At 33.2% G+C, this 24,006-nt stretch overlaps 1 pseudogene; it reads left to right on the plus strand.

Annotated features, from left to right (window-relative positions):
• The first annotated feature begins 618 nt into the window (after nucleotides 1-618).
• Nucleotides 619-21,415, plus strand: LOC115985291 (annotated as a pseudogene).
• The last annotated feature ends 2,591 nt before the right edge of the window (nucleotides 21,416-24,006 follow it).

Raw genomic sequence — 24,006 nt, forward strand, 5'->3', positions numbered from 1 at the left:
GTTGTCGGCTGTGGGCTACTATGGGCAGTGGTGGTGGTGGTGTGCTATGGGCAGTGGTGGTGGGGACCTGTGCAGTATATTACCGTTTGAATTTTTTTTTTAATGATATTTTAATGTAATGTATATATTATTTTAATGTATGAGATTGAAGAATAAAACATCTGATAAATAGGATGTTGTAAAATGATGTGATAAAATAGTAAAGTAGGCTTTTGATGTGTCAAAATGACATTTTTTATAGAACAGCTGATGAGAATTCTCTAAACTATTAGCTCATATCCGATAAATTAATTGTGCCGATCACTTACCATTTCCTTGGTATTTGGACCCACACAGTTCCCTTGGCTACTTTGTCCAAACATAGGAGAGCGTGGACTTATTTAGTGATACTGCCTACAAGTATGCAATGGGACTTTAATGACATTTAACTTGATGGGTCTAACATGAAAGAAAAGGTATCTTGCATGGTTAGTGAATTAAAGGTTTGCTAGGGCTTTTACAAAATAGCCTCTTTAGAGCTAACAATTATTATTATTATTATTATTATTATTATTATTATTATTATTATTATTATTATTATTATTTAAGGCTGATTATAATAGTTTCATAGGTAGCAAAATGCCGTGTAAAAATGTCGCTAAGGAGGTTTGTAAAGGTGCAAGGAGGCAGGCTTGGTTTGAGATTAAAATGGAGCATGAATTGGCTGATATTTTGGCACTTAGATTATTCTGTGAACAGCTCCAACGGGCGAAACTATTGAAGTTATTAAAACTAGATGTTTTAGTTAAGAAGATTGCACCAGAAGGCGAGTTTAAAAGGCTCCTCTTTAAAAAGGTTCCCTACATTCAGGAGAAGAAGGAGAAGAAGAAGAAGATTGCACATGAAGCCAAGGAATTTTCTATAATATCTAATTTGATTGCTAAGGATGGGATAAATGATAATTTTAAGGGCTTGGAATTGTAAAAGAATTTAAAGCTTGTATTGTCAACACAATTGCAAGGTTGTAGAAATCTAACAAATTGTGCAGAAAGAAGACGAAGCAACTTTCTGGACAATAACAACGTATCTAAGATAGGGTGGTTTATGGGGTTAATTAGAAGAAAAGGAAAAAATTAATTATAAAATGAGCTTTAACAAATAAGATTTAGGTTTCTTTTAAATGTTAAAAGAGGCTTGACCTGGTAAAGCATCGAGCTTTTCAGAAGCTTTGAGCAATACCCATAAACCATTTCTGTCAACTGCAAGTTTGTAACAATGAAAAAGAAAAGAGAGAGTGAGGATGCATCAAAACCCTCTTTTTTTTTAGGGGGATGGAAGGGAAGCAACCTATAGCAGACATCCAATAAAATAATGTAGTTCTCTTTCACCATTTCAGGCAAAGTGATATAATCATTCCAAATCCCATTATTGTTGTGCTTCAATAAACATGGATGGTCTCATTTTACTGGATCAAACATAAGTGATGGTACCTTCGTGTTTTACATCAGGATGGAATGTGATGAGGAGTACATGGATGAGGACGGATTCTTTCTACAAGACAAAAAGAAGATGGATGGGTACAATCTAGATGGTGATAGGGCCACGTGACATTTGCACGGTGTAGGACGGTCCTCAAGGTGACGGATAAACGTGGATGGTGACAAGGTCATGTGACCTCCACGCAATTTAAGTAATCCTCAAGAAATTTAAAAAGGAAATATCTTGCACCACACATTTACCTCCAATTTGGAGAGTTCCGCAATGAAAGGATCCCGTAAGATATGCAAATAAAAGAAAATCTCTCCTACAAGGAAAGGTCTTCTAAGCCAAGGAACGAATATAAGCTCTATGCTACTATAAAAACCCCAAGACCTTTACAAACTAAAGTACACATAATTTACCCTAGCTCTGGCACTTTTGAGTTGTGAAAATTTGTCTAACTTGACTTTCGGAGGGTCTTTGACCAGTACCATATCATGTGGCTTACTGATGATTTTCGGCATCATCAGGATTAGACATGGTTTATTCCAACAGTAGTGATCAAACTATTCCACTTTGGAACTAGTGTACGTTTAATCATCAATGTGCTAATGTGATTAACATTGGTGACACTAAAATGAGTAATGTTTTGCTCTCAATGATTTGTTCTTATTTTGATATTGTCACTTTTTTTTTCTATTGTTCATTTTTCGTTTGCTCAATTCAAGATGTGATCTAGATTTGGAATGTTGGTATTGTTGTGGGTGTGGATATTGAAATAGGTGTTGAATAAAATCTTAATGGGCCGACTACCTAGGAATAGAATATTTTGGACCCACAGTTGGAGGTAAGATAAATGATAGCATTAGCCATTAGAAATAGAATATTTTGGAGTCATATTAACTTCTCACCTTCTCTACACTGCTTAAAAGAATAGAAAACAAGGATGTGGGTGTATGGCACCAGTTTGTTAAGATAAAATCATAGCTATTTATTGAATAGGTTACATGTTCAATCTAAAATTTACTACTCTGTTATGCAAAAGATATAGAACTATTCGGTTGCTCCACAACTGTTATTTTACCATTAATGAAAGTAACTGACACATGATAATTATTTGCTACCCTCATCATTTGCTGATCATTCAGACACATGAAATATGTGATTGCTAATGAAAACTCAATAAAATTGTTTAAGAAATTGTTAGGTTGGCGGATCAAAATTATGTAGCACAAGTCAATTCAAATCAAGACATCTCAATAATGGTACACTTTATGGAGGAGAATATTAAACGTAAGTTACAATTGAAATATATATTCAATACTATAAGATTTAAGCTTTATAGTGGAGGGTATATGAAAAGCTTCTATTCTTAAAAAAAAAAATAAATAAATAAATAAATAATTGCTAATAACTTAAACAATCACTCATCCATAAAACAAGCAAAGCACTATAAATTACAATCCTAAACAACTTCAAAAATACAAACCAAAAATATCATTAAAATACTCACTACACAATCATGAAAATGAGCATACAACATGAATTACCTACATAATAATTATTCGAGATATTTTCCAATGTTGGAAGATAATCGCCAAAATTTTTAGGCAACATCAAAATGAGGTACACAATTTTGAATTCACAACTGATGTCTATTACTTTCACATGAACTACTTTTTTTCTACTAATCACAATCTTCTGCGTACAAAATTGTGCCACAAGATATTGTAGTCCTATATTTCCTCTTTTTATTAACTTTATCCAATGAAGTTGTGCATTGTTCTAGGGTCATTATTATATTTTTGAAAGAAAAAAAACTTTGATTTCATGGATCCAATATTGTAATTAATTCTAAACCAAACAGATGGAAAACAATTGCTGCAAAACTATTGACAAATCCTTTGGCATACAAATTTTGGAACAAACACATTTCGCATTCCAAAAAACCGTGCATGCAAGAAAAATGGAGTGGGTTATTGGGATCATGAATGCCCTTACCCTTATGGAAATGAAGAATTACATGTTACAACATGCAAAGTGTGCTCACTTGGAAATGTACAAATTAGCCAACCAAGTATGGTAGAAATTTTGTTTCCAAAATAAAAATCTACAATAAAATTTCCTCATTCTATTCCAAATACAAATCTTTAATAATAAAAAATTAATTCCATCACCAAAACCTCCAATCACCATGAATTATGCAATATATTGGTCAAACATATATAATGTAGCTTGAGTAGCAATACATAGAAAAATATTAATAATTAATAATCTATAATAATAACACTATCATAAACAAATTTATCATGCATAACGCGCGGGTCTGCGACTAGTTTTGGTAATAATTAAAACCCAAACTTTTACCAAATGAAAACCATAAATTCACAAAAAAGAAAATCCTATCCACCAATGAAAACACAAAGAAAAAGTGTACTAGCTTTGTAATAAACATCATCAGCTACAATAATGATGAAGACACAAAAAAAGAGGACATAAAAAATGCTTAGATTAACAACTTTATGTGTTATATCATATGCCAACAGTAAATTAGGACAAAGTATTATACCTCCTTCATCAAAATTATCTGTTGACTACATATGAGTAACTTGCATGCAAAATTTCCTTAGCAACTGAAAAGAATAGAGGATTTTAGTTAATTGAGATGACTAATCTCCTCAACGAGAGAAAAGAGGTAGTGTTGGTTTAATTTTTCTAATGATCTTTATTTCTACACTTGTTCGTATAAAATACAGCCATGATATGGATTACATCCAATTGAAAATAATTCAAATAGCAAACTAATTAGAATTAAAATAGCTGAAACAATTGGCTAATGAGATAATAACATCCTAATGAGTAATAACAACCATCGTAATCACCTAATCTATTCTACAAAATAGAATGAGTTTATTTCAAATCCAACTATTGCTAAGTAAAGGTTCAATTTCCCAATTCACTCTATAATAATATTAAATAAATCACAGGAACCAATCAATACAAGGGAAAATATAAGATCAACTAAGTAGAGGATTGAGTGGGAATCTATAAGTAGATCACTTTTGGAAATATAAAACCACAAAAAAAATTTTCAAACAACAAAGAGTAGCCCCTTTCTCATTAAAAAAATAGCAATAAGCAATATACCAATCAACACAAACTCAACAATATACCAATCTTTACTGAGTTACTATTATCTATCAAATCATAAAAGGAAAAAAAAAAAAAAACATTTGAGAGGAAATTAACTTGGTCAAAATTATACAGGTTGTGAACATATTTATCACCTCCATATTTGTTCCATCTTTTAATCAGTCATGGATAAAAGCAATCCAATTTCTTTTCTCCACCATGCTTTCCTCTTCCAGCTTTGATTTTTTTTACCAAAAACAGATGCACTTCATCTGCTATTTACCATACCCAACAATAAGTAGAAATTTTTCACAGGATAAGACCCAATCCAAAAACTCAAAATGAACAAACTCAAAAGAGGTATTGCTTCAATTAAAAAATCCACAAAAAATAATTCAACACCCTAAAGAAAAATGATATTAAAAAAAAAAAAAAAAAGAATAGAATAGAACACAAAATAAACTGGGATTTAGAGATACCTCAACTGAATCATTCAGGTTCTATCAGTATTTATATATTGTGAGGAGAGGAAGACAGGAAGGAAGGGAGACAGAGAGGCTACCGTTAGAAACGAGAAAGGCTATGAAATAAGTGTGAAACCGTAGAATAGAAGGTGGGGAAGGGGAAGGAACTAAATGTGGGCTTTATCTATACTATTATTTAAGGGGCTTCATTTGTTTGGGATCCTCATTTTTTTGGTTAAAAAAATGCCCTTACACCCTTATGTTTATGTAGAGACAAAACTAAAGGACAATCCGGTAAAAATATATCTTTAACTCCCACTAAAACATTGCCTAAAAAATATGGTCAAATTACTTTATCCATTTATAAATTAAATTCTCAAAATATGCAATAAAATGCATCTTTTTTAAAACTATCTAACAAAATGCACCTATTTTGAAACTTGGTTTTAATAGAATCGAGTTTTGTGTAGAACTCAATATCATTAAAATCGAGTTAAACATACTTTGTGCCCTGATAAAAATTGTTGACATGGCTTTTCCAAATAAAAAATACATGGAAGAACTAGATTTTAATAAAAATTGAATTGGGTAAATTCCACTAACATATCCTGAAGTTTGGGCTAACATCAACTAGGTCCAAGGATTTTCAAAACTACCCAATTTGGTCCCTAAAGCCAACTTAGTCCTTAAATAGTTAGTTATTTTTTCTCAACTGTTTTAGGAAATGAATTGTCTTTAGAGACCAAATTGATTAGTTTTGAAAAGTCTTGGACGTTGCCTCCCAAGGACCCAAACCCCGAAACCTTTTTTTTTTTTTTTTTTTTTTTTTTTTTTTTTTGTTTCCTTCACTTTCCTCCACACATAGCCACACGGGTCTCTCGCTCTCTCTATGCCCCAAAATGGGTTGTGCCGATGGTTGTTGTGGTAGTAGTTTTATGGGTTGTTGCTGTGGGTTTTTTTTTGGTGGTTGTGGGCTGAAGTTTATGGCTTGCAGTGGCTGAACTTTATGGGTTATGGGTATGGTGGCTAGTGATGGTAGTTTTTCAGGTTTATGCTGTGGTTTGTGTGTGTGTGTGTTTGTGGTTGTGGGCTGAATTTTATGGGTTGCAATGGTTGTGGGTGCGGCGATTGGTGGTGGTTGGGTTGATTTTATGGATTTGATCTCCACCATTGATTTGGTTTGATCTCCACTATCGGATTGGAAAGTTTTTTGAGTTGATGATGAGAGACAGTAATTTGGTGTTTCTCCCCTCCGGTGGTGGTGAGTATTAGATAGTGCAGCTAATTTTCAGCTTTTATCAAACCCAAATGACATATATTAAGGACACTACATGACTATTGTTTCTTTTATCTAACCCAGATGACATATATATACAAGTTATCTATGTGTATTGTACTTTAACATCAAGTTGTATTTTTAAAAAATAAAGTAGAAGTGTAGAACTCAATTTTGGGTTTGATCCAAAGAACAATCATGGAGCACTACAAAAAAATGTATTTTTAGCACGAAAATTAGTGAGGAAATATTTTTCATTGCTAAAAATACAGATTTAGTGACGAAATATGAATTTCATCACCAATAATGGAAAAAAATTATAACATTTAGCAACAAAAATTTGTGATCTGAAAAATGGGCACCAATGAAGGAAACTTTGGCTCGAACTTAATTAATCTATAGCGACGAATTATTTGGTTGCTAAAAGTTGAAATTTTTAGTGACAAAATATTTTGTCACAAGTTTTCATTTCATTGTTGTAGCGACAAAATTAAAATTCGTCACTAATAGTATGCTTTAGCGACGAAATAGGAATTTCGTCACTAAAAGTCTTAACAAAGTTTGGGTTCTTTAGTGACAAAATGGACCTTGGTCACTAAAGACATAAAAACCATACCTTTTGCGATGAAGAAATGGGCATTGGTGATGGAACTACTTCATTGCTAAAGATGTGAATATAAACCCTTTTTTTTTCACTTCCCCCTTTTGCGACGAAGACAAAGCAATAGCAACGGAACAATTCATCGCTAAAGACTTCACTATAAATAGCCCCATTTCATTACCCAGCTAACTCTACCATTTCAATTTAAAAAAAAAAAAAAAAAAGAGTTTTCCCAAACCAAAAAAATACCCACCATCACCGATTTGAAGAATGCAACTGTCGCCAATCGTCCTTTTCCCTTTCGAGCTCTGACCCTTCGCCTTCCGAGCTCCAACCCTTTGCCTTCCCCGAGCTTTAACCCTTCGCCTTCCTCGAGCTCCAACAACCCTTTGCCTCCCTTCGTGTCGGCATCCCTTCACGCCGACGTCTCTTTGCCTCCCTTCACATCGACGAACCCAGCCTTACTTATTGTGAACCTCACTCTTGGTACACTCTATTCTTCATGGGTCTTTCTCTAATTTCTATTTTGTTTATGAATTTTTTATTTATTTTCTGGGTTTCAATGTCGCAGACATTGACAAGTTTTACCAGTAGTGCAATCCCAGTGCGTATTTTTTTTTCTTTCTATATTTTTTGTTTTTCTAAACAAAAAAACAAAACAAAACAAAAACAAAAAGTTTTTTAATATTATGTGACATGGGTTTGTGCTGAATTTTATTGTGAGTCTGCAATTGATGACTTACTTGGTGTTGACTGTACTTTTTGATTGTACAACTTGTGGGTTGTTATCTGTATTTGTAATTTTTGAGAGTTTGTCAAAAATTCTTTATTTTTTTAAGAAGGTTCTTAACCTTTGCTACATGTTGTTCTTGTTTTCAACAGTTGATACCGTATACATGTCTTCTTTACTGTTGTTTTGGTTTTGTATTACTTTCTGCTTATCTTTGCTTTAGTGACAAGATGTCACAACTTGTTATTTAGGGAAAGGTCAATCTAAATTCAGGATTTCAAGGGTCGAGGTACCTTGATAAATTTACCCTATTTGGCCTGTGGTACATTGGATATCATGGTTTCTTGTCCACAGCTTTGGCTTGATGAATAATTATGAAACACTTTGAGTCTACTAAGGGATATCAAGGACTATCAATGCATTCTTGTTGTTTCTAGTGTGGAGATAAAGAAGACCTAACAGTGCTTTTCAATATATGCATATCTTCATTTATAGCATAGATGGCTTATGTGTTAATATTTTGGAGGTCCCAATTTTGTTAACTACTTTTGAGTTTAGTCTTTAGAGAGAGCCAAACCCAACACTTTGTTTTGAAACAAACACAAGTGAAGTGATCTCAAATGTTGTTATGAACAAGAACTCGACACTGGTAATATATAATCATAAATGTAAGATTATTCATGGGTCTTTTTTTTTTCTTTTGTATGTGGACTAAAGCTAACTAAAAGTTATTTTCTTTTATCTCCAGCCCTCTTTCTCTTTTGTGGCTGAAGAAATTGTGAGGAACAAGGTGAAGAACACAAGTTAACTTTGGATTTTTTAGAAAGTTGTAAACTTAGCTTGAGCAAAGTAAGTAAATTTTAGTTAAAAACTTATAAAACTCTATACTTGTGATGTTGGAAATTGGATTTGTGGTGGGTTGTTGTGTTGGAGCCAATATTATTAATTCCGTTTCGGACCCCGTTTCGGTTTGTCTAGTAGAATGGAATATTTCGGTATCGGCCTATTTCGGCATACCATTTCAAGGCGTTTCGGGGTTCCTAAATATATATATATATATATATATATGTATATGAACACACACATATACAACCTATTATTTACAATTTATTGTGTAAGTATTGTGAAAATATTATCAACATAACATTTTTCTAATAATAATATTTTTTTAAAAAAATAAATTAATATTAATATAAAGTTATAAACCATTGTACGCAATGAGGAAAATAAAAATAATACCTCTGATTGACATTTGGTTTTGAATTTTTTAACTTTTTTGTCATTTCCAAAGTCACTCACGTGATGGGCTCAGAAAAGTTGAAATTTGAAATCAATAAAAGACTCTAGAAGACACCAAGACACTCAAGACAATAGAAAATAAAAGAACAAAAGACTAGTCCACTAACCAGTGGATACAAAATGGAGAAGAAGAAGATAAAGAAGTGGGTTGGGACACTGTAGGCAAATGGCAGGCCGGCGTTGTTTGGACCTTTACTTTTTTTTTTAAAAAAATTTTAATAACAGGCTAAATCCTGTACCGGCCGAAATTTACATCTCGCCCGAAATTGTCCGAAATGGCCCGAAGTCTGACCAGAGATGGAACATGGGGTATTTTGGTACTAGTTTGCCTATCGGTATGAAAAATTCCGGCCGTTCCAACCGGAATAGAATGGTATTAATAACAATGGTTGGAGCAAGCCGGTGGCTTGCGTGGTGTTATAAGATGGCTTAAATACATATTGAGAGTGTTTTTTATTTCTTGCAAATGTGAATGAGTATTTTTGATTAGATGTAATGAATAATATTTTATTTGATTTAAATACTTGTAAAACTCTATACTTGTGATGTTGGAAATTAGTTTATGGTGGGTTGTTGTGTTGGAGCAAGCGGGTGGCTTGCATGGTGTTATAAGGTGGTTTAAACTAATATTAAGAGTCTTTTCCATTTTTGCAAATGTGAATGACTATTGTTGATTAAATGTGATAAATAGTATTTTATTTGATTTAAATACTTGTAAAACTCTATACTTGTGATGTTGGAAATTGTTTTTGTGATGGGTTGTTGTGTTGGAGCAAGCAGGTGGTTTGCATGGTGTTATAATGTGGTTTAAACTAATATTAGGAGTCTTTTTCATTTTTTGCAAATGTGAATGAGTATTGTTGATTAAATGTGATAAATAGTATTTTATTTGACTTAAACACTTGTAAAACTCTATACTTGTGATGTTAGAAATTAGTTTTGTGGTGGTATGTTGTATTGGAGCAAACGGGTGGCTTGCATGGTGTTATATGGTGGTTTTAACTAATATTGTGAGTGTTTATGTATTAATATAGACCTGTGCATTCATGAATGGGATGAAACTTTATCCAAGTAGCTTATAGACTTAGATGTTAGAATACTCAAGTCTCTATGGAGAGGCAGGTGGCTCAAGGGCAGGATCACAGTAACAACCAGATTTTTTTTTTTAATTTAATTATTATTATGTTTTTATGTAGGATTATATTTCCTTCAAGAGAATTTTATGTGGCCCACATTTGAGTGAAGATGAAACTCATGCCTTAAGTTTCTTATTTCATGTCTTAAATTTCCTATTTGTGAAAGTTACATGTTAGGTGTAACATCCTTTAGTAACTCTCAATTGGTATAACATCTTTGGTTAATAAAACATCACGAAGTTACAGTTTTTAAGCTCCTTGATGGAAGGAGAGTTATGAAAATCTTCATCTAAAAGGATCTCTAGTCTAGCCTATATATATAGCCTGTGTTTCCATCAAAATGATATGTGTGAGGTAAAGGCCATAGACTAGAAGACCCTTTTATATACGCTATCATCATATAGTGAGTCTTCTTCTCTTTAAAGACTTAAACAACTATGACTAGAGGTATGTTTATTTTATTCTATAACTCTAAATTTATCTTACATTTGGTATCAGAGCCTCCTTCATGCTATATGTTGTTTAGTAATTTTTTCATTCATATGGTTTTTTATGATTTGGCTAAATTTCCAATGCACATATGGATTTAACGATATAAAGTATTTGCATTGCATATTCTTTTGTGCTTGGACCTTTTGGCTAAATTAACTATGCCATCAAAATCTGGCCTTTTAGCCAACGTCAACAAACAAAGTTTTAAGAGGCATAGAATAATGTTAAGTTTTATGCCATGTATCTCATGTGTGGGTCATAGCATATGGTATTGAAGCCTATCATTGAAATAGCTTTTACCATTGTTTGGGCTGGATGGCTTTAGGATGGCATAGTTTTCGAATATAGATGACTTTCTATGGAAAATTATTCCTTTTGCATTTGGCATTGGCTGAATGTTTACGTGGAGATCATGATTGGTTTTTCAAATTTAAGCTTCTTATGAAAGTGAAAATCTGTCATGATAACTTTGCATACAGAATATTATGATTCTTTGTTATTTAGCAGAACTTATCTTGTCAAACTTACATATAGTGTGGAGTGATTTTATAAAGTTTGTGACTATATATGAAAATTTGATCATTACATAGTTAAAATTTATGATATTTTTAGTGTATTTACAGTTTCTTACACTTGTCTTTAAATATCATTTTATGGTTTATTTTAATTGACATGATCAATATGGCGTTTAATTTATCTTTATGATGTCATTTGAAGGCGTGACTATCAACCGTGAAACCCTAGTGCTATAGTCCAACCGTGAAATCCCCTCCCCCAATCCACGACTGGCAACCCCAACCATGAAATTCCCATCCACGCCGACAAGTCCACATCACTGATCCATCGGTGGTTTTTGCTGATCGTCGCAATCTGCCTGTGAACCCCACCCATCAATTCCCTAGGTAACAAGTATAGCTCTAAACCTAGTTCTTAAAATAATAATAATAATAAATAAATAAATAAATTCTTGACTGACTGAGCAGCTGGGGCAATCAACGGCCACTGCAGCCGTGAACATCAACACTTGGTTCGGAACTGCATCGTTGCTTCCGCTTTTAGGAGCACTAGTCGCGGACCCGCGCGTTGCGCGTGGTTAATTTTTTTTATGATCGTGTTATTATTTGAAATATTTTTGAATGTATTACTACTTAAGTTGTATTATATATGTATAAACAATATATTGTAGGATTCATGATGATAGAAGGTATTGTCTTGGAATTAGATGTGGAAAGGATACAACTATAGTTGGCCTTGTAGTCAATGGAGAGCTGATCATCCATCTTTCCAAGTTAGTAAAATTTAATTAATTTAAAATTAGATATAAAGAATTTTATAAATTTGAAGTTAGTGTCATGTTAGGTGAAAACTTTAGAGGACTGTAATTAAGTTGTTTCAAGTGTTTTTAAATAAATATTAATAATAAAAAAAGATCTATTCCTTTAAAGATAGAGATTAGTATTATAAATAGGATGAGGAATTTTTATTGTATTATGCTTTTAATTTGGAAACATAATTTCTACCAAACTCGGTTGGCTAATTTGTACATTCCCAAGTCAATTGAGCACATTTTGCATGTTACATGTAATCATCCTTCTTCTCAATCATGCACAATAAGAAGACTTCATAGTACCTACAAACCATCAGTTACTAACTGTCAATATAGTAAAAAATAATTTCAAATAAATGGTGGATAATATGAACAACCTACACTACCAAAAATAATATGACGACAATTTTAGAAAAAACATTTCATTTTAGTTACAATTGACATTTGGACATACCTGAAAAAAAAACTTCCAACTTTTGAACTTGCAATTTGATAGATAATCCGCAATAATTTGGTAGACAATATAAACAGCCTACACAATAAAAAAATAATATAAAAATGATTTTAGCATACCAAAATAGAATATACAAATATTTTACCATAGCCTTTTCATTTTATTTATAATTGAGAATTGGACATACTTGACGAAACAATCCAGCTTTTGAACATTTAATAGAAAATCCGTAATCAATTGCTACAAAATATGAACAACCTACACAACCAAAAGATAATATAAAAAATATTTTAGCCTTATTTTTTGGGGTGCATTCATTTTGCTGTCATCTATTTATAGTGTCTTCATGGTTGGTAAGTAAGTTTACACATGTAACATGAAGGGCATTTTTCTAAGACTATTTGGAGATTCCTCCTTTGTGCAATTGCATTGAAAATGTAAATAAAAATAAAATATTAAGCATTGTGGCTGCAAAACATTAAAAAAAATTATGAGATATTTTTGCACCAGTCATATTTTTCAATAGAAAATATCTAATCTCTCAACATATTACAATCTCATCTGACGGTTATCTCAAAATCTGAACATCATATAGTTCTAAAAAATTAGGAATTTTTACTGAATTATTTTACAATCTCATCTGACAGTTATCTCAAAATTTGAATATCATGTGGTTCTAAAGTATTTGAAACATATTTTATTTATAAAATTTCCCCATTTTCCCAACTTTTCTGGGTTTTATATTCTTTTGTATTATGGGAATGTAATTCAGTAAAATTTCATATTGAAAGATAGACACCATAGCTGCTGACTTGACTCCATAGTACCTACCAACCATCATTTACTAACCATCATTATAGTAAAAGATCATTTGAAATAACTGGTGGATAACATGAACACCTTAGCAATAATATGAGGAATATTTTAGCTAAGCATTTCATTTTAGAGAGACGTGAAGAAATATTCCAGCTTGTGTGAACTTGTAATTTAATAGGTAATCCATTATGATTTGGTAGAAACCAAAAGATAATATAAAAATTATTTTAGCACACGAAAAGATAATATAATCTCAATTTTATAATAGCCTTTTCATTAATTGAGAGTCGGACATACTTTACGAAACATTCCAGCTGTTGAACTTGCGATTTAATAGATAATCCGTAATCAACTGGTACAAAATATGAACCACCTACACAACTGAAAAAAATAATAATAATAATAATAATTTAGCATAGCCTTTTCATTTTATAGCTGTTCAACTTGCAACTTAATAGATATTCCGTAATCAATTGCTAGGGAAAATGTACAACTTACACAACCAAATAAAAAGTTAAAAAAATATTTTAGCATAGCCTTTTCATTTTATTTATAATTAAAAGTTACAAATACTTGAAGAAACAATTCAGCTTAAAAACGTGTAAATTAACAGGTAAGTTGTGAGCAATTGGTGATTAAAATAGTAATAAGAATGATGACAGGTGTCCACATCATTCAACACCAAGAACTTTTATGTGATATTTTTGCACCATTCATGTTTTTCAATAGAAAATATCTAATCTCTAAACATATTACAATCTCGTCTGACAGTTATTTCAAAATCTGAACATCATGTGATTCTAAAGAATTTGGAATTTTTACTAAATTATTTTACAATCTCATCTGGCGGTTATCTCAAAATTTGAATATCATGTGGTTCTAAAGTATTTGGAAAATTTGTTATTTATAAAATTCCCCCAACATAATCCATTATAATTTGGTACAAACCAAAAGATAATATAAAAATTAGTTTAGCACACCAAAAGATAATACAATCTCAATTCTATAATAGCCTTTTCATTAATTGAGATTTGGACATACTGTACGAAACAATCCAGCTGTTGAACTTGCAGTTTAATAGATAATCCGTAATCAACTGGTATAAAATATGAACAACCTACAGGACCAAAAGAAAATATAAAAAATATTTTAGCATAGCCTTTTCATTTTATTTATAATTAAAAATTACAAATACTTGAAGAAACAATCCAATTTTTGAACTAAACACCCTACACAACCAAAAGATAATATAAAATTATTCAAGCATACCAAAAGATAATATAAAAATATTTTAGTATAGTCTTTTCATTTTATTTATAATTGAGTGTTAGACATATTTGAAGAAAGATTCCAACTTTATTTACAATGGAATTTCCCAGCAAAACAATTCATTCAACAATGTCCTATTTTTTTTGGTTATTTTCTTTGGTTACACAAACTATTCGAGCAACAATGGAATTTCCCAGCAAAGCAACTCATTAAACAATACATTGTAGAAAAGTAGAAGTAATATGTTCTGACTATATGCAACTGTATCAAGCTCTGACCGCTCACATATTTGTTTTTTATCCAAATAGATTGCTACCTCTGCCTCCATAGTGGTAATAGCTCTGGATCTATCAATGACACTTGTGGAACAAAGGCGCACATGGCTGATGTACTTTGGTTATTTATTGTGTGTTACAAAAGAGAATCTACAAAATCATATCCCAAAAGGCATATGGGATATTATGGAAGGTGATGATGTGACTTTTGTATCACAGTTTGTGGCAAGAGACAATGGCTCGATTGAAAGCTTACAGGTATAAATGCTGTATTGGGAAATTTTCTCCAGCTACTACAATATTGCCTGATTTTGCACTACATGATTATCACACTATTATAGCACTATGATACAACACTTTGTAATATACTTGAAACAATAATATTATCCAACTGAGATCCAAGCTACCTAAATATCAAAGAAAATTCATCTCAACATGAATGCCCCCCTCCCCAACCTTTCCAAATTATTAAAAAAAAAAAAAAAAAAAAATTCAACTTTAGTAGCAAAATTTGGATCTACCAAACCTAGGTGCCTAAATTTCATTTTTTTTTCCCTGAAAAAATCAAGTCCAAAACTTGATTTAAATTAAAGCCACAAGTGTTAACTTTCATTCACTTCACTATATTGGGCTTCCATGCTCAATTTTATCTGTTTAATAAAATTTCTCCCTAATTCACCATATACTTGTATTTAGTCTAAAATACAATAGAAACTCACATACTTGACATCCAATGACTCCCTAAAATCCGGCCATACCCACTCCTAACAACCACTTAAACTCCAGTATACCACTATTGAGAAAATTCATCTCAACATGAATGCCCCCCTCCCCAACCTTTCCAAATGAAGAAAAAAAATTTTTCAACTTTAGTAGCGAAATTTGGATCTACCAAATCTAGGTGCCTAAAATTTCCAAAAGTCTGACCTCAAATGAAAGCAACTCACAATCTTAATTCAAAATTTATTAATATTTATGTAAGGTGATAGATTTCATTTTTTTTCTCCCTGAAAAAATCAGGTCCAAAACTTGATTTAGTAAAATTCATCTCCAAAAAAAAAAAAAAAAAGGAAGAAAATCAAGTAATCAAACTCCAAAAACTAATGAATTATAGAATTAAACTAATTTGTGGTTTTATATAACAAATGCAACTATAGAATTATAAGAGATTGCGTCACCAAACTCCAAGTAAATCAAGGCTCATTTTTTTTATTTGTGCATTGTACTTCTTAGATATTTTATAGTCCTATTACTATAGCCATTATTGGCAGAAAATTATTTTTCTTGTTTAAATGCTAATTTGTATTTTATAAAGAAAATTAAAAATTCTAAAAAAATCTTTTATTTCTTAATCTTTAATTTTAATTTTATAGCTTAAGGGCTTCTCTTTTTTCTATTTGTTACTATTCCCTTACTTTATCTCAAGAGTACTTGAAGCACAATGTGAGTCGAGTCTTGAGCACATATCTAGTGAGTTTCTAAATTTTTGTGTTAAAACATCAATAAACTTGAAATTCATCATTACAAACAAATCTTATGGAATTGTTCAACACTAAAAATCTAACAAACTCCCCCTTGGCCACTTTGTGACAAATTAAACATCCCAATACAGACTCATCTAGAGTAAAAAACTCTGAGAAGACTTGCTACTACTAAAGGGACTCAATTAAAAGAACAAAAATAATAATATTAAAAATATTAAAAAAAAAAAAAAACTTGTAACAAATAACTTGTTGAAAGCTTGAACAAACATATTAAAAACGCCTAGACAATTTAATGGGAATAAAGACACGAGTTGTAAAATCCAGCAGCTTTACATAAAGCTTTGATAGGAAACATACTTTTCATATGAATTTAGGAATATTCAAGAGAAACACAATCTTGCTATCAAATCAAATTCGTAGAGAGCATTAATAATTATTAGATAGCATATAGCCATGTGCTCTACTCCCTATAAAGCTGAGCAAGCTTAGATCTAAGTATGCATGCATGGTCAGAAAATATACCAATATTAATGCTCTAATTAGTTGCTTCTCAGTTTGGTACCAAACAGAGTCAGCTTGGTTCTTTGTGTCTATGGCATCCCTCTTTTCTTTGTCGTTTGTTCTTTAGATTAGTTGTTGCGAAATTCTGTAAGGGGGTTAAATCAAATATAGTGAAGTGAATAAATATCTAGTGAGTTTATACTTGAAAGCAAGGCGCTAAACTTATTTCATATACACTGTTGATGCAAATTCATCACGGAAAACTAAGATAAATAAACCTCGGTGGCTCTAATTATAAAAATCAACCACCTACTTGACCAAATGTAGCATTGAAAAAAAAACATACAATCTCCAATTTTTTTATTAACTCTTTCAAGAGGATGCCCCATAGACAACCCATTCTCTAAATCACATTGAAAATATGCACATCATACTTTGCAAAATCACAGCCAACATAGAAAACACAAATTTTCAAGGAGAAGTTCTATCAGTTAAATCTGCATCAATTTAATCATCTTTATCAGTTGTTTTTCCCAGTTGATCCATACGACATGTGTAGTACCAGAAGCAACCCAGCATCAAGTTAACTGGATTGGCTATAGATTGACAATGAGACCTAAGATATTTCCAAATAAACCAAGGTAAAATAAAATAGTTTTTTTAGCAGTAAAATTATAGCACTATTGAAACGACATTCAAGCAATCTCACAAACACATCAATGGCATGCCAAGGATGCTCATCTAATATAAACACAAACACAAACAAACAAAAAAAAAAAGAAAAAAAAGAAAAAAAAAAGGGTCTCATATTAATATAAACAGAGCATAAAAGTTTTGCACCCAAAAAAAAAGAATTGAGATGTAGAGAAACCTCAACCAAAGCAGGGAGGTTCTGTCAGTATTTATAAACCGTGTAGAAAGGAATAAAGGGAGGAAGGAAATTAGATAGACAGCCATTACTGAGAAACGGTAGAGCAGGAAGGTGGTAGCTTTCAAACTCTCTGTTTTCTCACACAATACCTGAAGGGCTTCCAGCGTTTTTTTTTTTTTTTTCCTCCCTTTAAGCTTCCCTCTACGTTACATATTTCAAACTCTCTCTCTCTCTCTGCTCACGTTTCTATTTGGTGAAGGCTTCAACGTTTTTTTTTTTTTTTTTTTTTTTCCCTCCCTTTAAGCTTCCCTCTACGTTACATATTTCAAAATCTCTTTGCTCACGTTTCTATCTAGTCACACAAAACCCTAAACGTTTCCCCTTTTTTTTTTTTTTCAAACCTGCTTGAATGTTTGATATTTTTAATTTTTTTTTCCTTTAAGCTGAATTGAAAAGTCTTTGGGTTGGGCTTGATAGTGGAACTAAATAAATAAGAGATGGGCTGGATTAATTATACAAATTTATTATAAGGTGATAGTGGGAGTAAATAAATAAGTAGTGGGCTGCATTTATAGGGCTAGGATTTATAGGGCTGAAAATTGTAAAAACCATTTAAAAATTGAAGGAATTTTTTTTTTTTTTTTTTAAGAAAATGACGTGGCAGCTGATGTGGTGTAACATGAGAGCAGCAGCATTAAACGCTATGCTTTAGCTTTTAGTAATATATAGATTCGTAGCTGACTCTTATCTAGGGCGCTACCACACCATTATTGTTGCTTCTTGCATATACATTCTGGTGCGTATCTCTCTGATCTCTCTCCCCCCCCCCCCCCCTAATTCCGTTTAAGCATCCTTTGCCAAAAGTGGGAGAAAAGTCAAATATCAATTTCATAGTAGAAAAACTAGCAAGTTGCAAAGATCTCATAGCAGCACAAGTGCATGGGCACTTGTTTTCCAATAACTCCTGTAGCAACCCTCAGACAACCATTATTTTCCTGTTCTTGACTTTTCCACAAAGGCTATGTAAGAAGGACACGACTTATGTCCAGTGCATTAGTGCATTGGACACTTTATGATATGGATGCACTGGACAAAATCTCAAACCATGTATGAATTGCCAACCTTTACTAATACCAGAGAAAGGAACAAAATGGATAGTATTGCCAAAGTTGACTCAGTCTTCTTCCTCAGAATCCTTTGCATACAAGAATTCAGCTAGAGATTAGTACAGTTTCATGGAAACAAAAGGTCTTTCAAAAACACACTGTTTTATGACAAGAGAGCATCAGCATTCAGAATGAAATCTTCCAAAATTAAACATTACTATTTTAGCATTAATTTTTAAACTTAGGAATTTTATATTTTAGTTTAATTATATATGACTTAGATTGTGATTAATCACAGGGACTAGGCTTGCTAACTCTGTCAGCTATGCTTCCTTCTATCAGTACTTCTAATTACATGGGCAACAACAAAGTTAGATTAGGTTCCTCCTAAGCTCCAAGTGAATTTATTCATCATCTCTCTATATCTAGTAGCAGTTGGGCAAGGTGGACACAAGCCTTGTGTTCAAGCCTTTGGAGCTGACCAGTTTGATGGAGAAGATCTAGTGGAATGCCGAGCCAAAAGCTCATTCTTCAATTGGTGGTATTTTGGAATATGTGCAGGTTCTTCTGTGGCAATGTTGGTCGTAAGCTTTGTACAAGAAAACCTTAGTTGGGGTCTAGGATTTGGAATCCCCTGTGTTGTGATGGTCATTGCCTTAGGTGTCTTCTTGCTTGGTACTAGAACTTACAGATATAGTATCAAAGAGGTGAAAAGCCCATTTGTGAGAATCGGTCAGGTGTTTGTTATAGCTATTAAGAATCGGCGGGCTAAACCATCAGAAATAGTTATTGAAGAGGAAGCTTGCAGAACCCTGCCACAGCATAGCTCTGAACAATTCAAGTAAGAGAGCAATATTCATTTTTATTTTAAAGACTTACTACCTCTCTAATATGGTATTTCTTGTCCCAAAAAATAAAATAGAAACTTTTTATATAAATATGATATAAAGGGTCCAGGAGGTTTAGTTATTGAAGAGATAATACTTGGAGGAGACAGTTAAAACCTTAATATAACATATAATAAACACATTTAATCCAGAATCTTATTTGTGGGTAATGACTATACATGGTAAAATTGGACTTGCACTTAATAAGCCATGCGAATCCGAAAGAAAAATATCGGTATGAGTGAGGCTTTTGTACCAATTAAAAAAAAAAAGAGGGGGGGGGGGGGGGGGGTTTATCTAAGTCCCACCTGCTGAAATTCCTGTCCAGGTCAACCCGTAAGTCACACAAGTCAACTCTTTTTATTTTGTAAGGAAAAAATTTAGCTTGTTTTGGCCTTTTGATCCTGTGTAAAAATGTTTTCGCTCTTTCACTTCTTGTTTTGGAGCTTTGAAGATTTTAGTTTTGTGAACCTTACGATTATGTAAACTTAAAATTGTGTATTATTTTTAACTTTAACTTATGAGTGTTTTCTTTATTTGTTCGCTTATTAGTATTTGAAAAGAAGACACAAATTTTGTTCAAATTTATTTTTACTTATTATTATTATTTGCATATGAAAAAAACTAGTCAAACTAGATTGGCCTGACCCTAAAAAGAATGGATAGGAGTTTTTAGGTTTTGCAACTCAGTACGACCCGTTGTTAAATTAAACACAATCTTACCTAAACCCGCCAATGCCGAACTCGAACCCAATCAACTTGATCCGTTTGTGAAAGCTAGTTTGCTACATATACCATTCATTTTACCTATGCTCCATTGAATTAGCTTAAGACTTATAGACTGTTTTCTCCAACACTATCACAACTTTTATTATATTACTAATAACAAAAATAATCATACCACCTGTTTCCCAACTAATGAATAAGTCTTGCTCTTCTTTCAGTTGAAATAATTTTGGTTTACTTAACTAAAACAAATTTTAATTCATTTTTTAGATCTAATCTCCTTTTCCAGAATGATTTGGATCCTCAATGTGACAGGTTCCTTAACAGAGCCTTGCAAGACAAGGTATGTACTGTCAATGATGTTGAAGAAGCAAAGGCAGTTCTTAGGCTTGTTCCAATTTGGGCTACAAGCTTAGGTTATGCTAATGTGTTTGCACAAACCTCAACTTTCTTTACCAAGCAAGGGGCTACTCTTGATAGAACAATTTTTCCTGGCTTTGAGATACCAGCTGCTTCACTACAATTCTTTGGCGGCCTGGCCATGGTCTTTTTCATTCCTGTATATGACTGCATTTTTGTTCCTATGGCAAGAGCTATCACTACTAAACCCTTTGGAATCACAATGCTACAGAGAATTGGAACTGGGATGCTTTTATCTATCATTTGCATGGTAATTGCAGCTCTAATTGATATAAAAAGGCTCAAAACTGCTAAAGAATATGGGTTGGTTGATATGCTAGATGTAACTATTCCAATGAGTGTGTGGTGGCTTCTTCCTCAATATGTGTTGTCAGGAATTGCTGATGTTTTCACCATGGTCGGGCTACAAGAATTCTTCTATGATCAGGTCCCAATTGAATTAAGAAGTGTAGGTCTCGCCCTCTATCTTAGTATTTTTGGGGTCGGAAATTTTTTAAGCAGCTTTCTTATCTCTTTCATTGAGGAGGCAACTGGCGGGGATGGCAAAGATAGCTGGTTTGCTGATAATCTTAATCGGGCACATCTTGACTATTTTTATTGGTTACTTGCTGGACTTGGTGCAGTTGCATTTGCTGCCTACTTGTATTTTGCAAAATCTTATATTTATAATAATAAGAAAAGTACAATTTGAATTCAGTCACTTTGCTGTTAGTAGATTTTTGTGCTCCTTGTCATCTTTTGGTGTGTTCAACCTAGGGTTCAAATGTTTCATGCTAAGTGAAAACATTTGACCTAATGACATCATATCTTGAAATTCTAGTTTTCTAACATAGAATTTCTAGAAGCCAGCACTTTTATTTATTTATTTAGATGAATAGATAGTAGAGGAGGGGCAGGTGGGGTTTGAACACCTTTTAAAGGCCAACACTTAAAACTCAACTACATGGACGTTATGTGTTTGGGTGGGATGTCACTTGGACACTTATTTCTCTGTGTTTGGATAAGGGAAAAATAGAGGGGAAGTGGATAGGTTTTAAACCCTTCTTTGAAAGAATTTGAAGTTGAGGAGTTATAGTTTACAGAAAAGAAGGGACCGAAAAACTGAATCCCAAGAACTTGGTGTTGGTACATCAAATTAGAGCTTTAAGGATTAAAAAAAGAAAAAAATAAAAAGAAAAAAAAAAAGACACAACTCAAGAAACCCAATTAAATCAATCTAATCCAAAAGGTCACGGGATACTTTGACCACTTAGGTGATCAAATGTGGGTATGAGAAATTTTTTTTTTTTTTTTGAGCAAAAGATAAGCGATATTTTATTAAAAAACTAAAAAAGTTAAGACAAATCCTATTGGAATACAACATCCAAATCACTGGGTAAATCCTCTATCCAAACGTCAGTATTTGTAGCTAAAGCTGCTCGTCTAGCAAGGCTATGATCCAAACGATTCCCATCCCGTCAAACATGTTGAAACTGACACCATCACAAAAAACTACCCAACCTCTTAGTCTCCTCAATAATATGACCAAAGAGAGTAAAGCAATGATCCGAATCCTGTAAAGCCTATATGACACGAAGACAATCACCTTCAATTTGCAAAGAAACTCAGCTCCCTAGCAAACTCAACAACCCTTTTCCTCACCAAAGCCTCTGCCATTTCCACCGATTGCACCAATGCCACGTTCTGACTCAAAGCAGCCAAGACATGGCCTTCATAATCCCTACACACAACCCCTATCCCCACTCGGTTTGTACCTTCCAGGATAGCTGCATCAAAACTAATTTTGTAACACTCAGCTGAAGGAGGAGACCACCGAATTGCAGGAGGACGAACACAGATCGGCTTCTCCTTGAAGTGAATATCCCAGTACTCTTGAACTAAATCCTAACTTTATTGCCAACCTCATGGAGCTGCTGTGTTCATTGACATTCCCTAACTTGATTCCGTCATTTCCACAAACACCAAACAATCATAGCAAACAAGGCACACCGAAAACCTGACCCAACAGAGAACAATGTCTCCAAAATCTCCAAAAAAGACCTGCAATTCTTCTAAGTTAAGAAAAGAAAATCTGAAACAGACAACCACACAGCCCAAGCCTGATCATAGAGCCATAAGACATGCATGAGGGATTCCGACTGATCATGACAACCATCACAAGTATCATCTAGAGGGAGATGCCGATGCTTCAGGTTCTGCTCTGTAGGAAGAGTTTCTCACTGCTCTCTGCAAGAAATGGCACACCTTGTTTGAAACTTTAAGCTTCCAAATCTTCTTCCAAATGCTATTTGAAGACATCGGAGAAGAAGAACTTGGCAAGGCAGAATTTTCAGCTTCCATAAGCATACGATATGCACTCCGCACACTATAACTCCTAGATGGAGATAATGGCCAAATCAAGACATCCTCAGCCTCAGCCTCTCCCACATATATACACCCCACCTTCTCGGCTTCCAAGGGTAAAAAATAGCTAACCAATTTACCTGGGTCCCAAGTCCTTGAGTTTGGATAAAACAAGTCACATACCCAAATCACATTAGAACCGACTCTAGGAGACACAATCTTACTACAACCCAGTTCAGGCAGCCATTGATGATCCCATATATTGATTGCTTCGCCATTCCCAATCCTCTAAATTGCACCCTTATGAATTACCTCCCGAGCTTGCAAAATACTTTTCCATGCATAAGAACTTTTCGGATGTACAGGTGCATCAAGGACACTACCATTAGGAAAATATTTGGCACTAAAAACCTTATACATAAGAGTATCTTTGTTATGAATGAAGTGCCAAACCTGCTTGGCCAACATAGCATTACCCTGAACCCTATACCACTAATTGATTTAGAAGAGCAAAGAGAATTCCACTTCACCCAATGAATCCTTTTTGTGGCACCATTACCCCACCAAAACTTTCGTATCATTGCTTCAATATCCTTGCATAAATCCACAGGTAATTTAAAAACACTCGTAGAATAAACTGGGATAGATTGGACCCACCGCTTTGATCATGACCTCCTTGCCTGCCTGAGATAGAAGCTTCTCCTTCCAACCTTGCATTTGAGCCTAAATTCTCTCTTTAATCTGAGTAAAGCAAGTTGTCCTATTTTGACCAACAAAATAGGGTAGCCCCAAATATTTTTAATAGTGACGAATAACTGGAACTTGCAATCCCACTTTGATAGCATCCTGATTCAGCACATCTGTATTTTTGCTAAAAAAGAGAGTCATTTTCTCCTTATTGATCATTTGACTTGAAGCCATCTCATAGTACCCAAGTAA

Source organism: Quercus lobata, chromosome 4 (genome assembly GCF_001633185.2).
Source record: "Quercus lobata isolate SW786 chromosome 4, ValleyOak3.0 Primary Assembly, whole genome shotgun sequence".
NCBI lineage: Eukaryota > Viridiplantae > Streptophyta > Magnoliopsida > Fagales > Fagaceae > Quercus > Quercus lobata.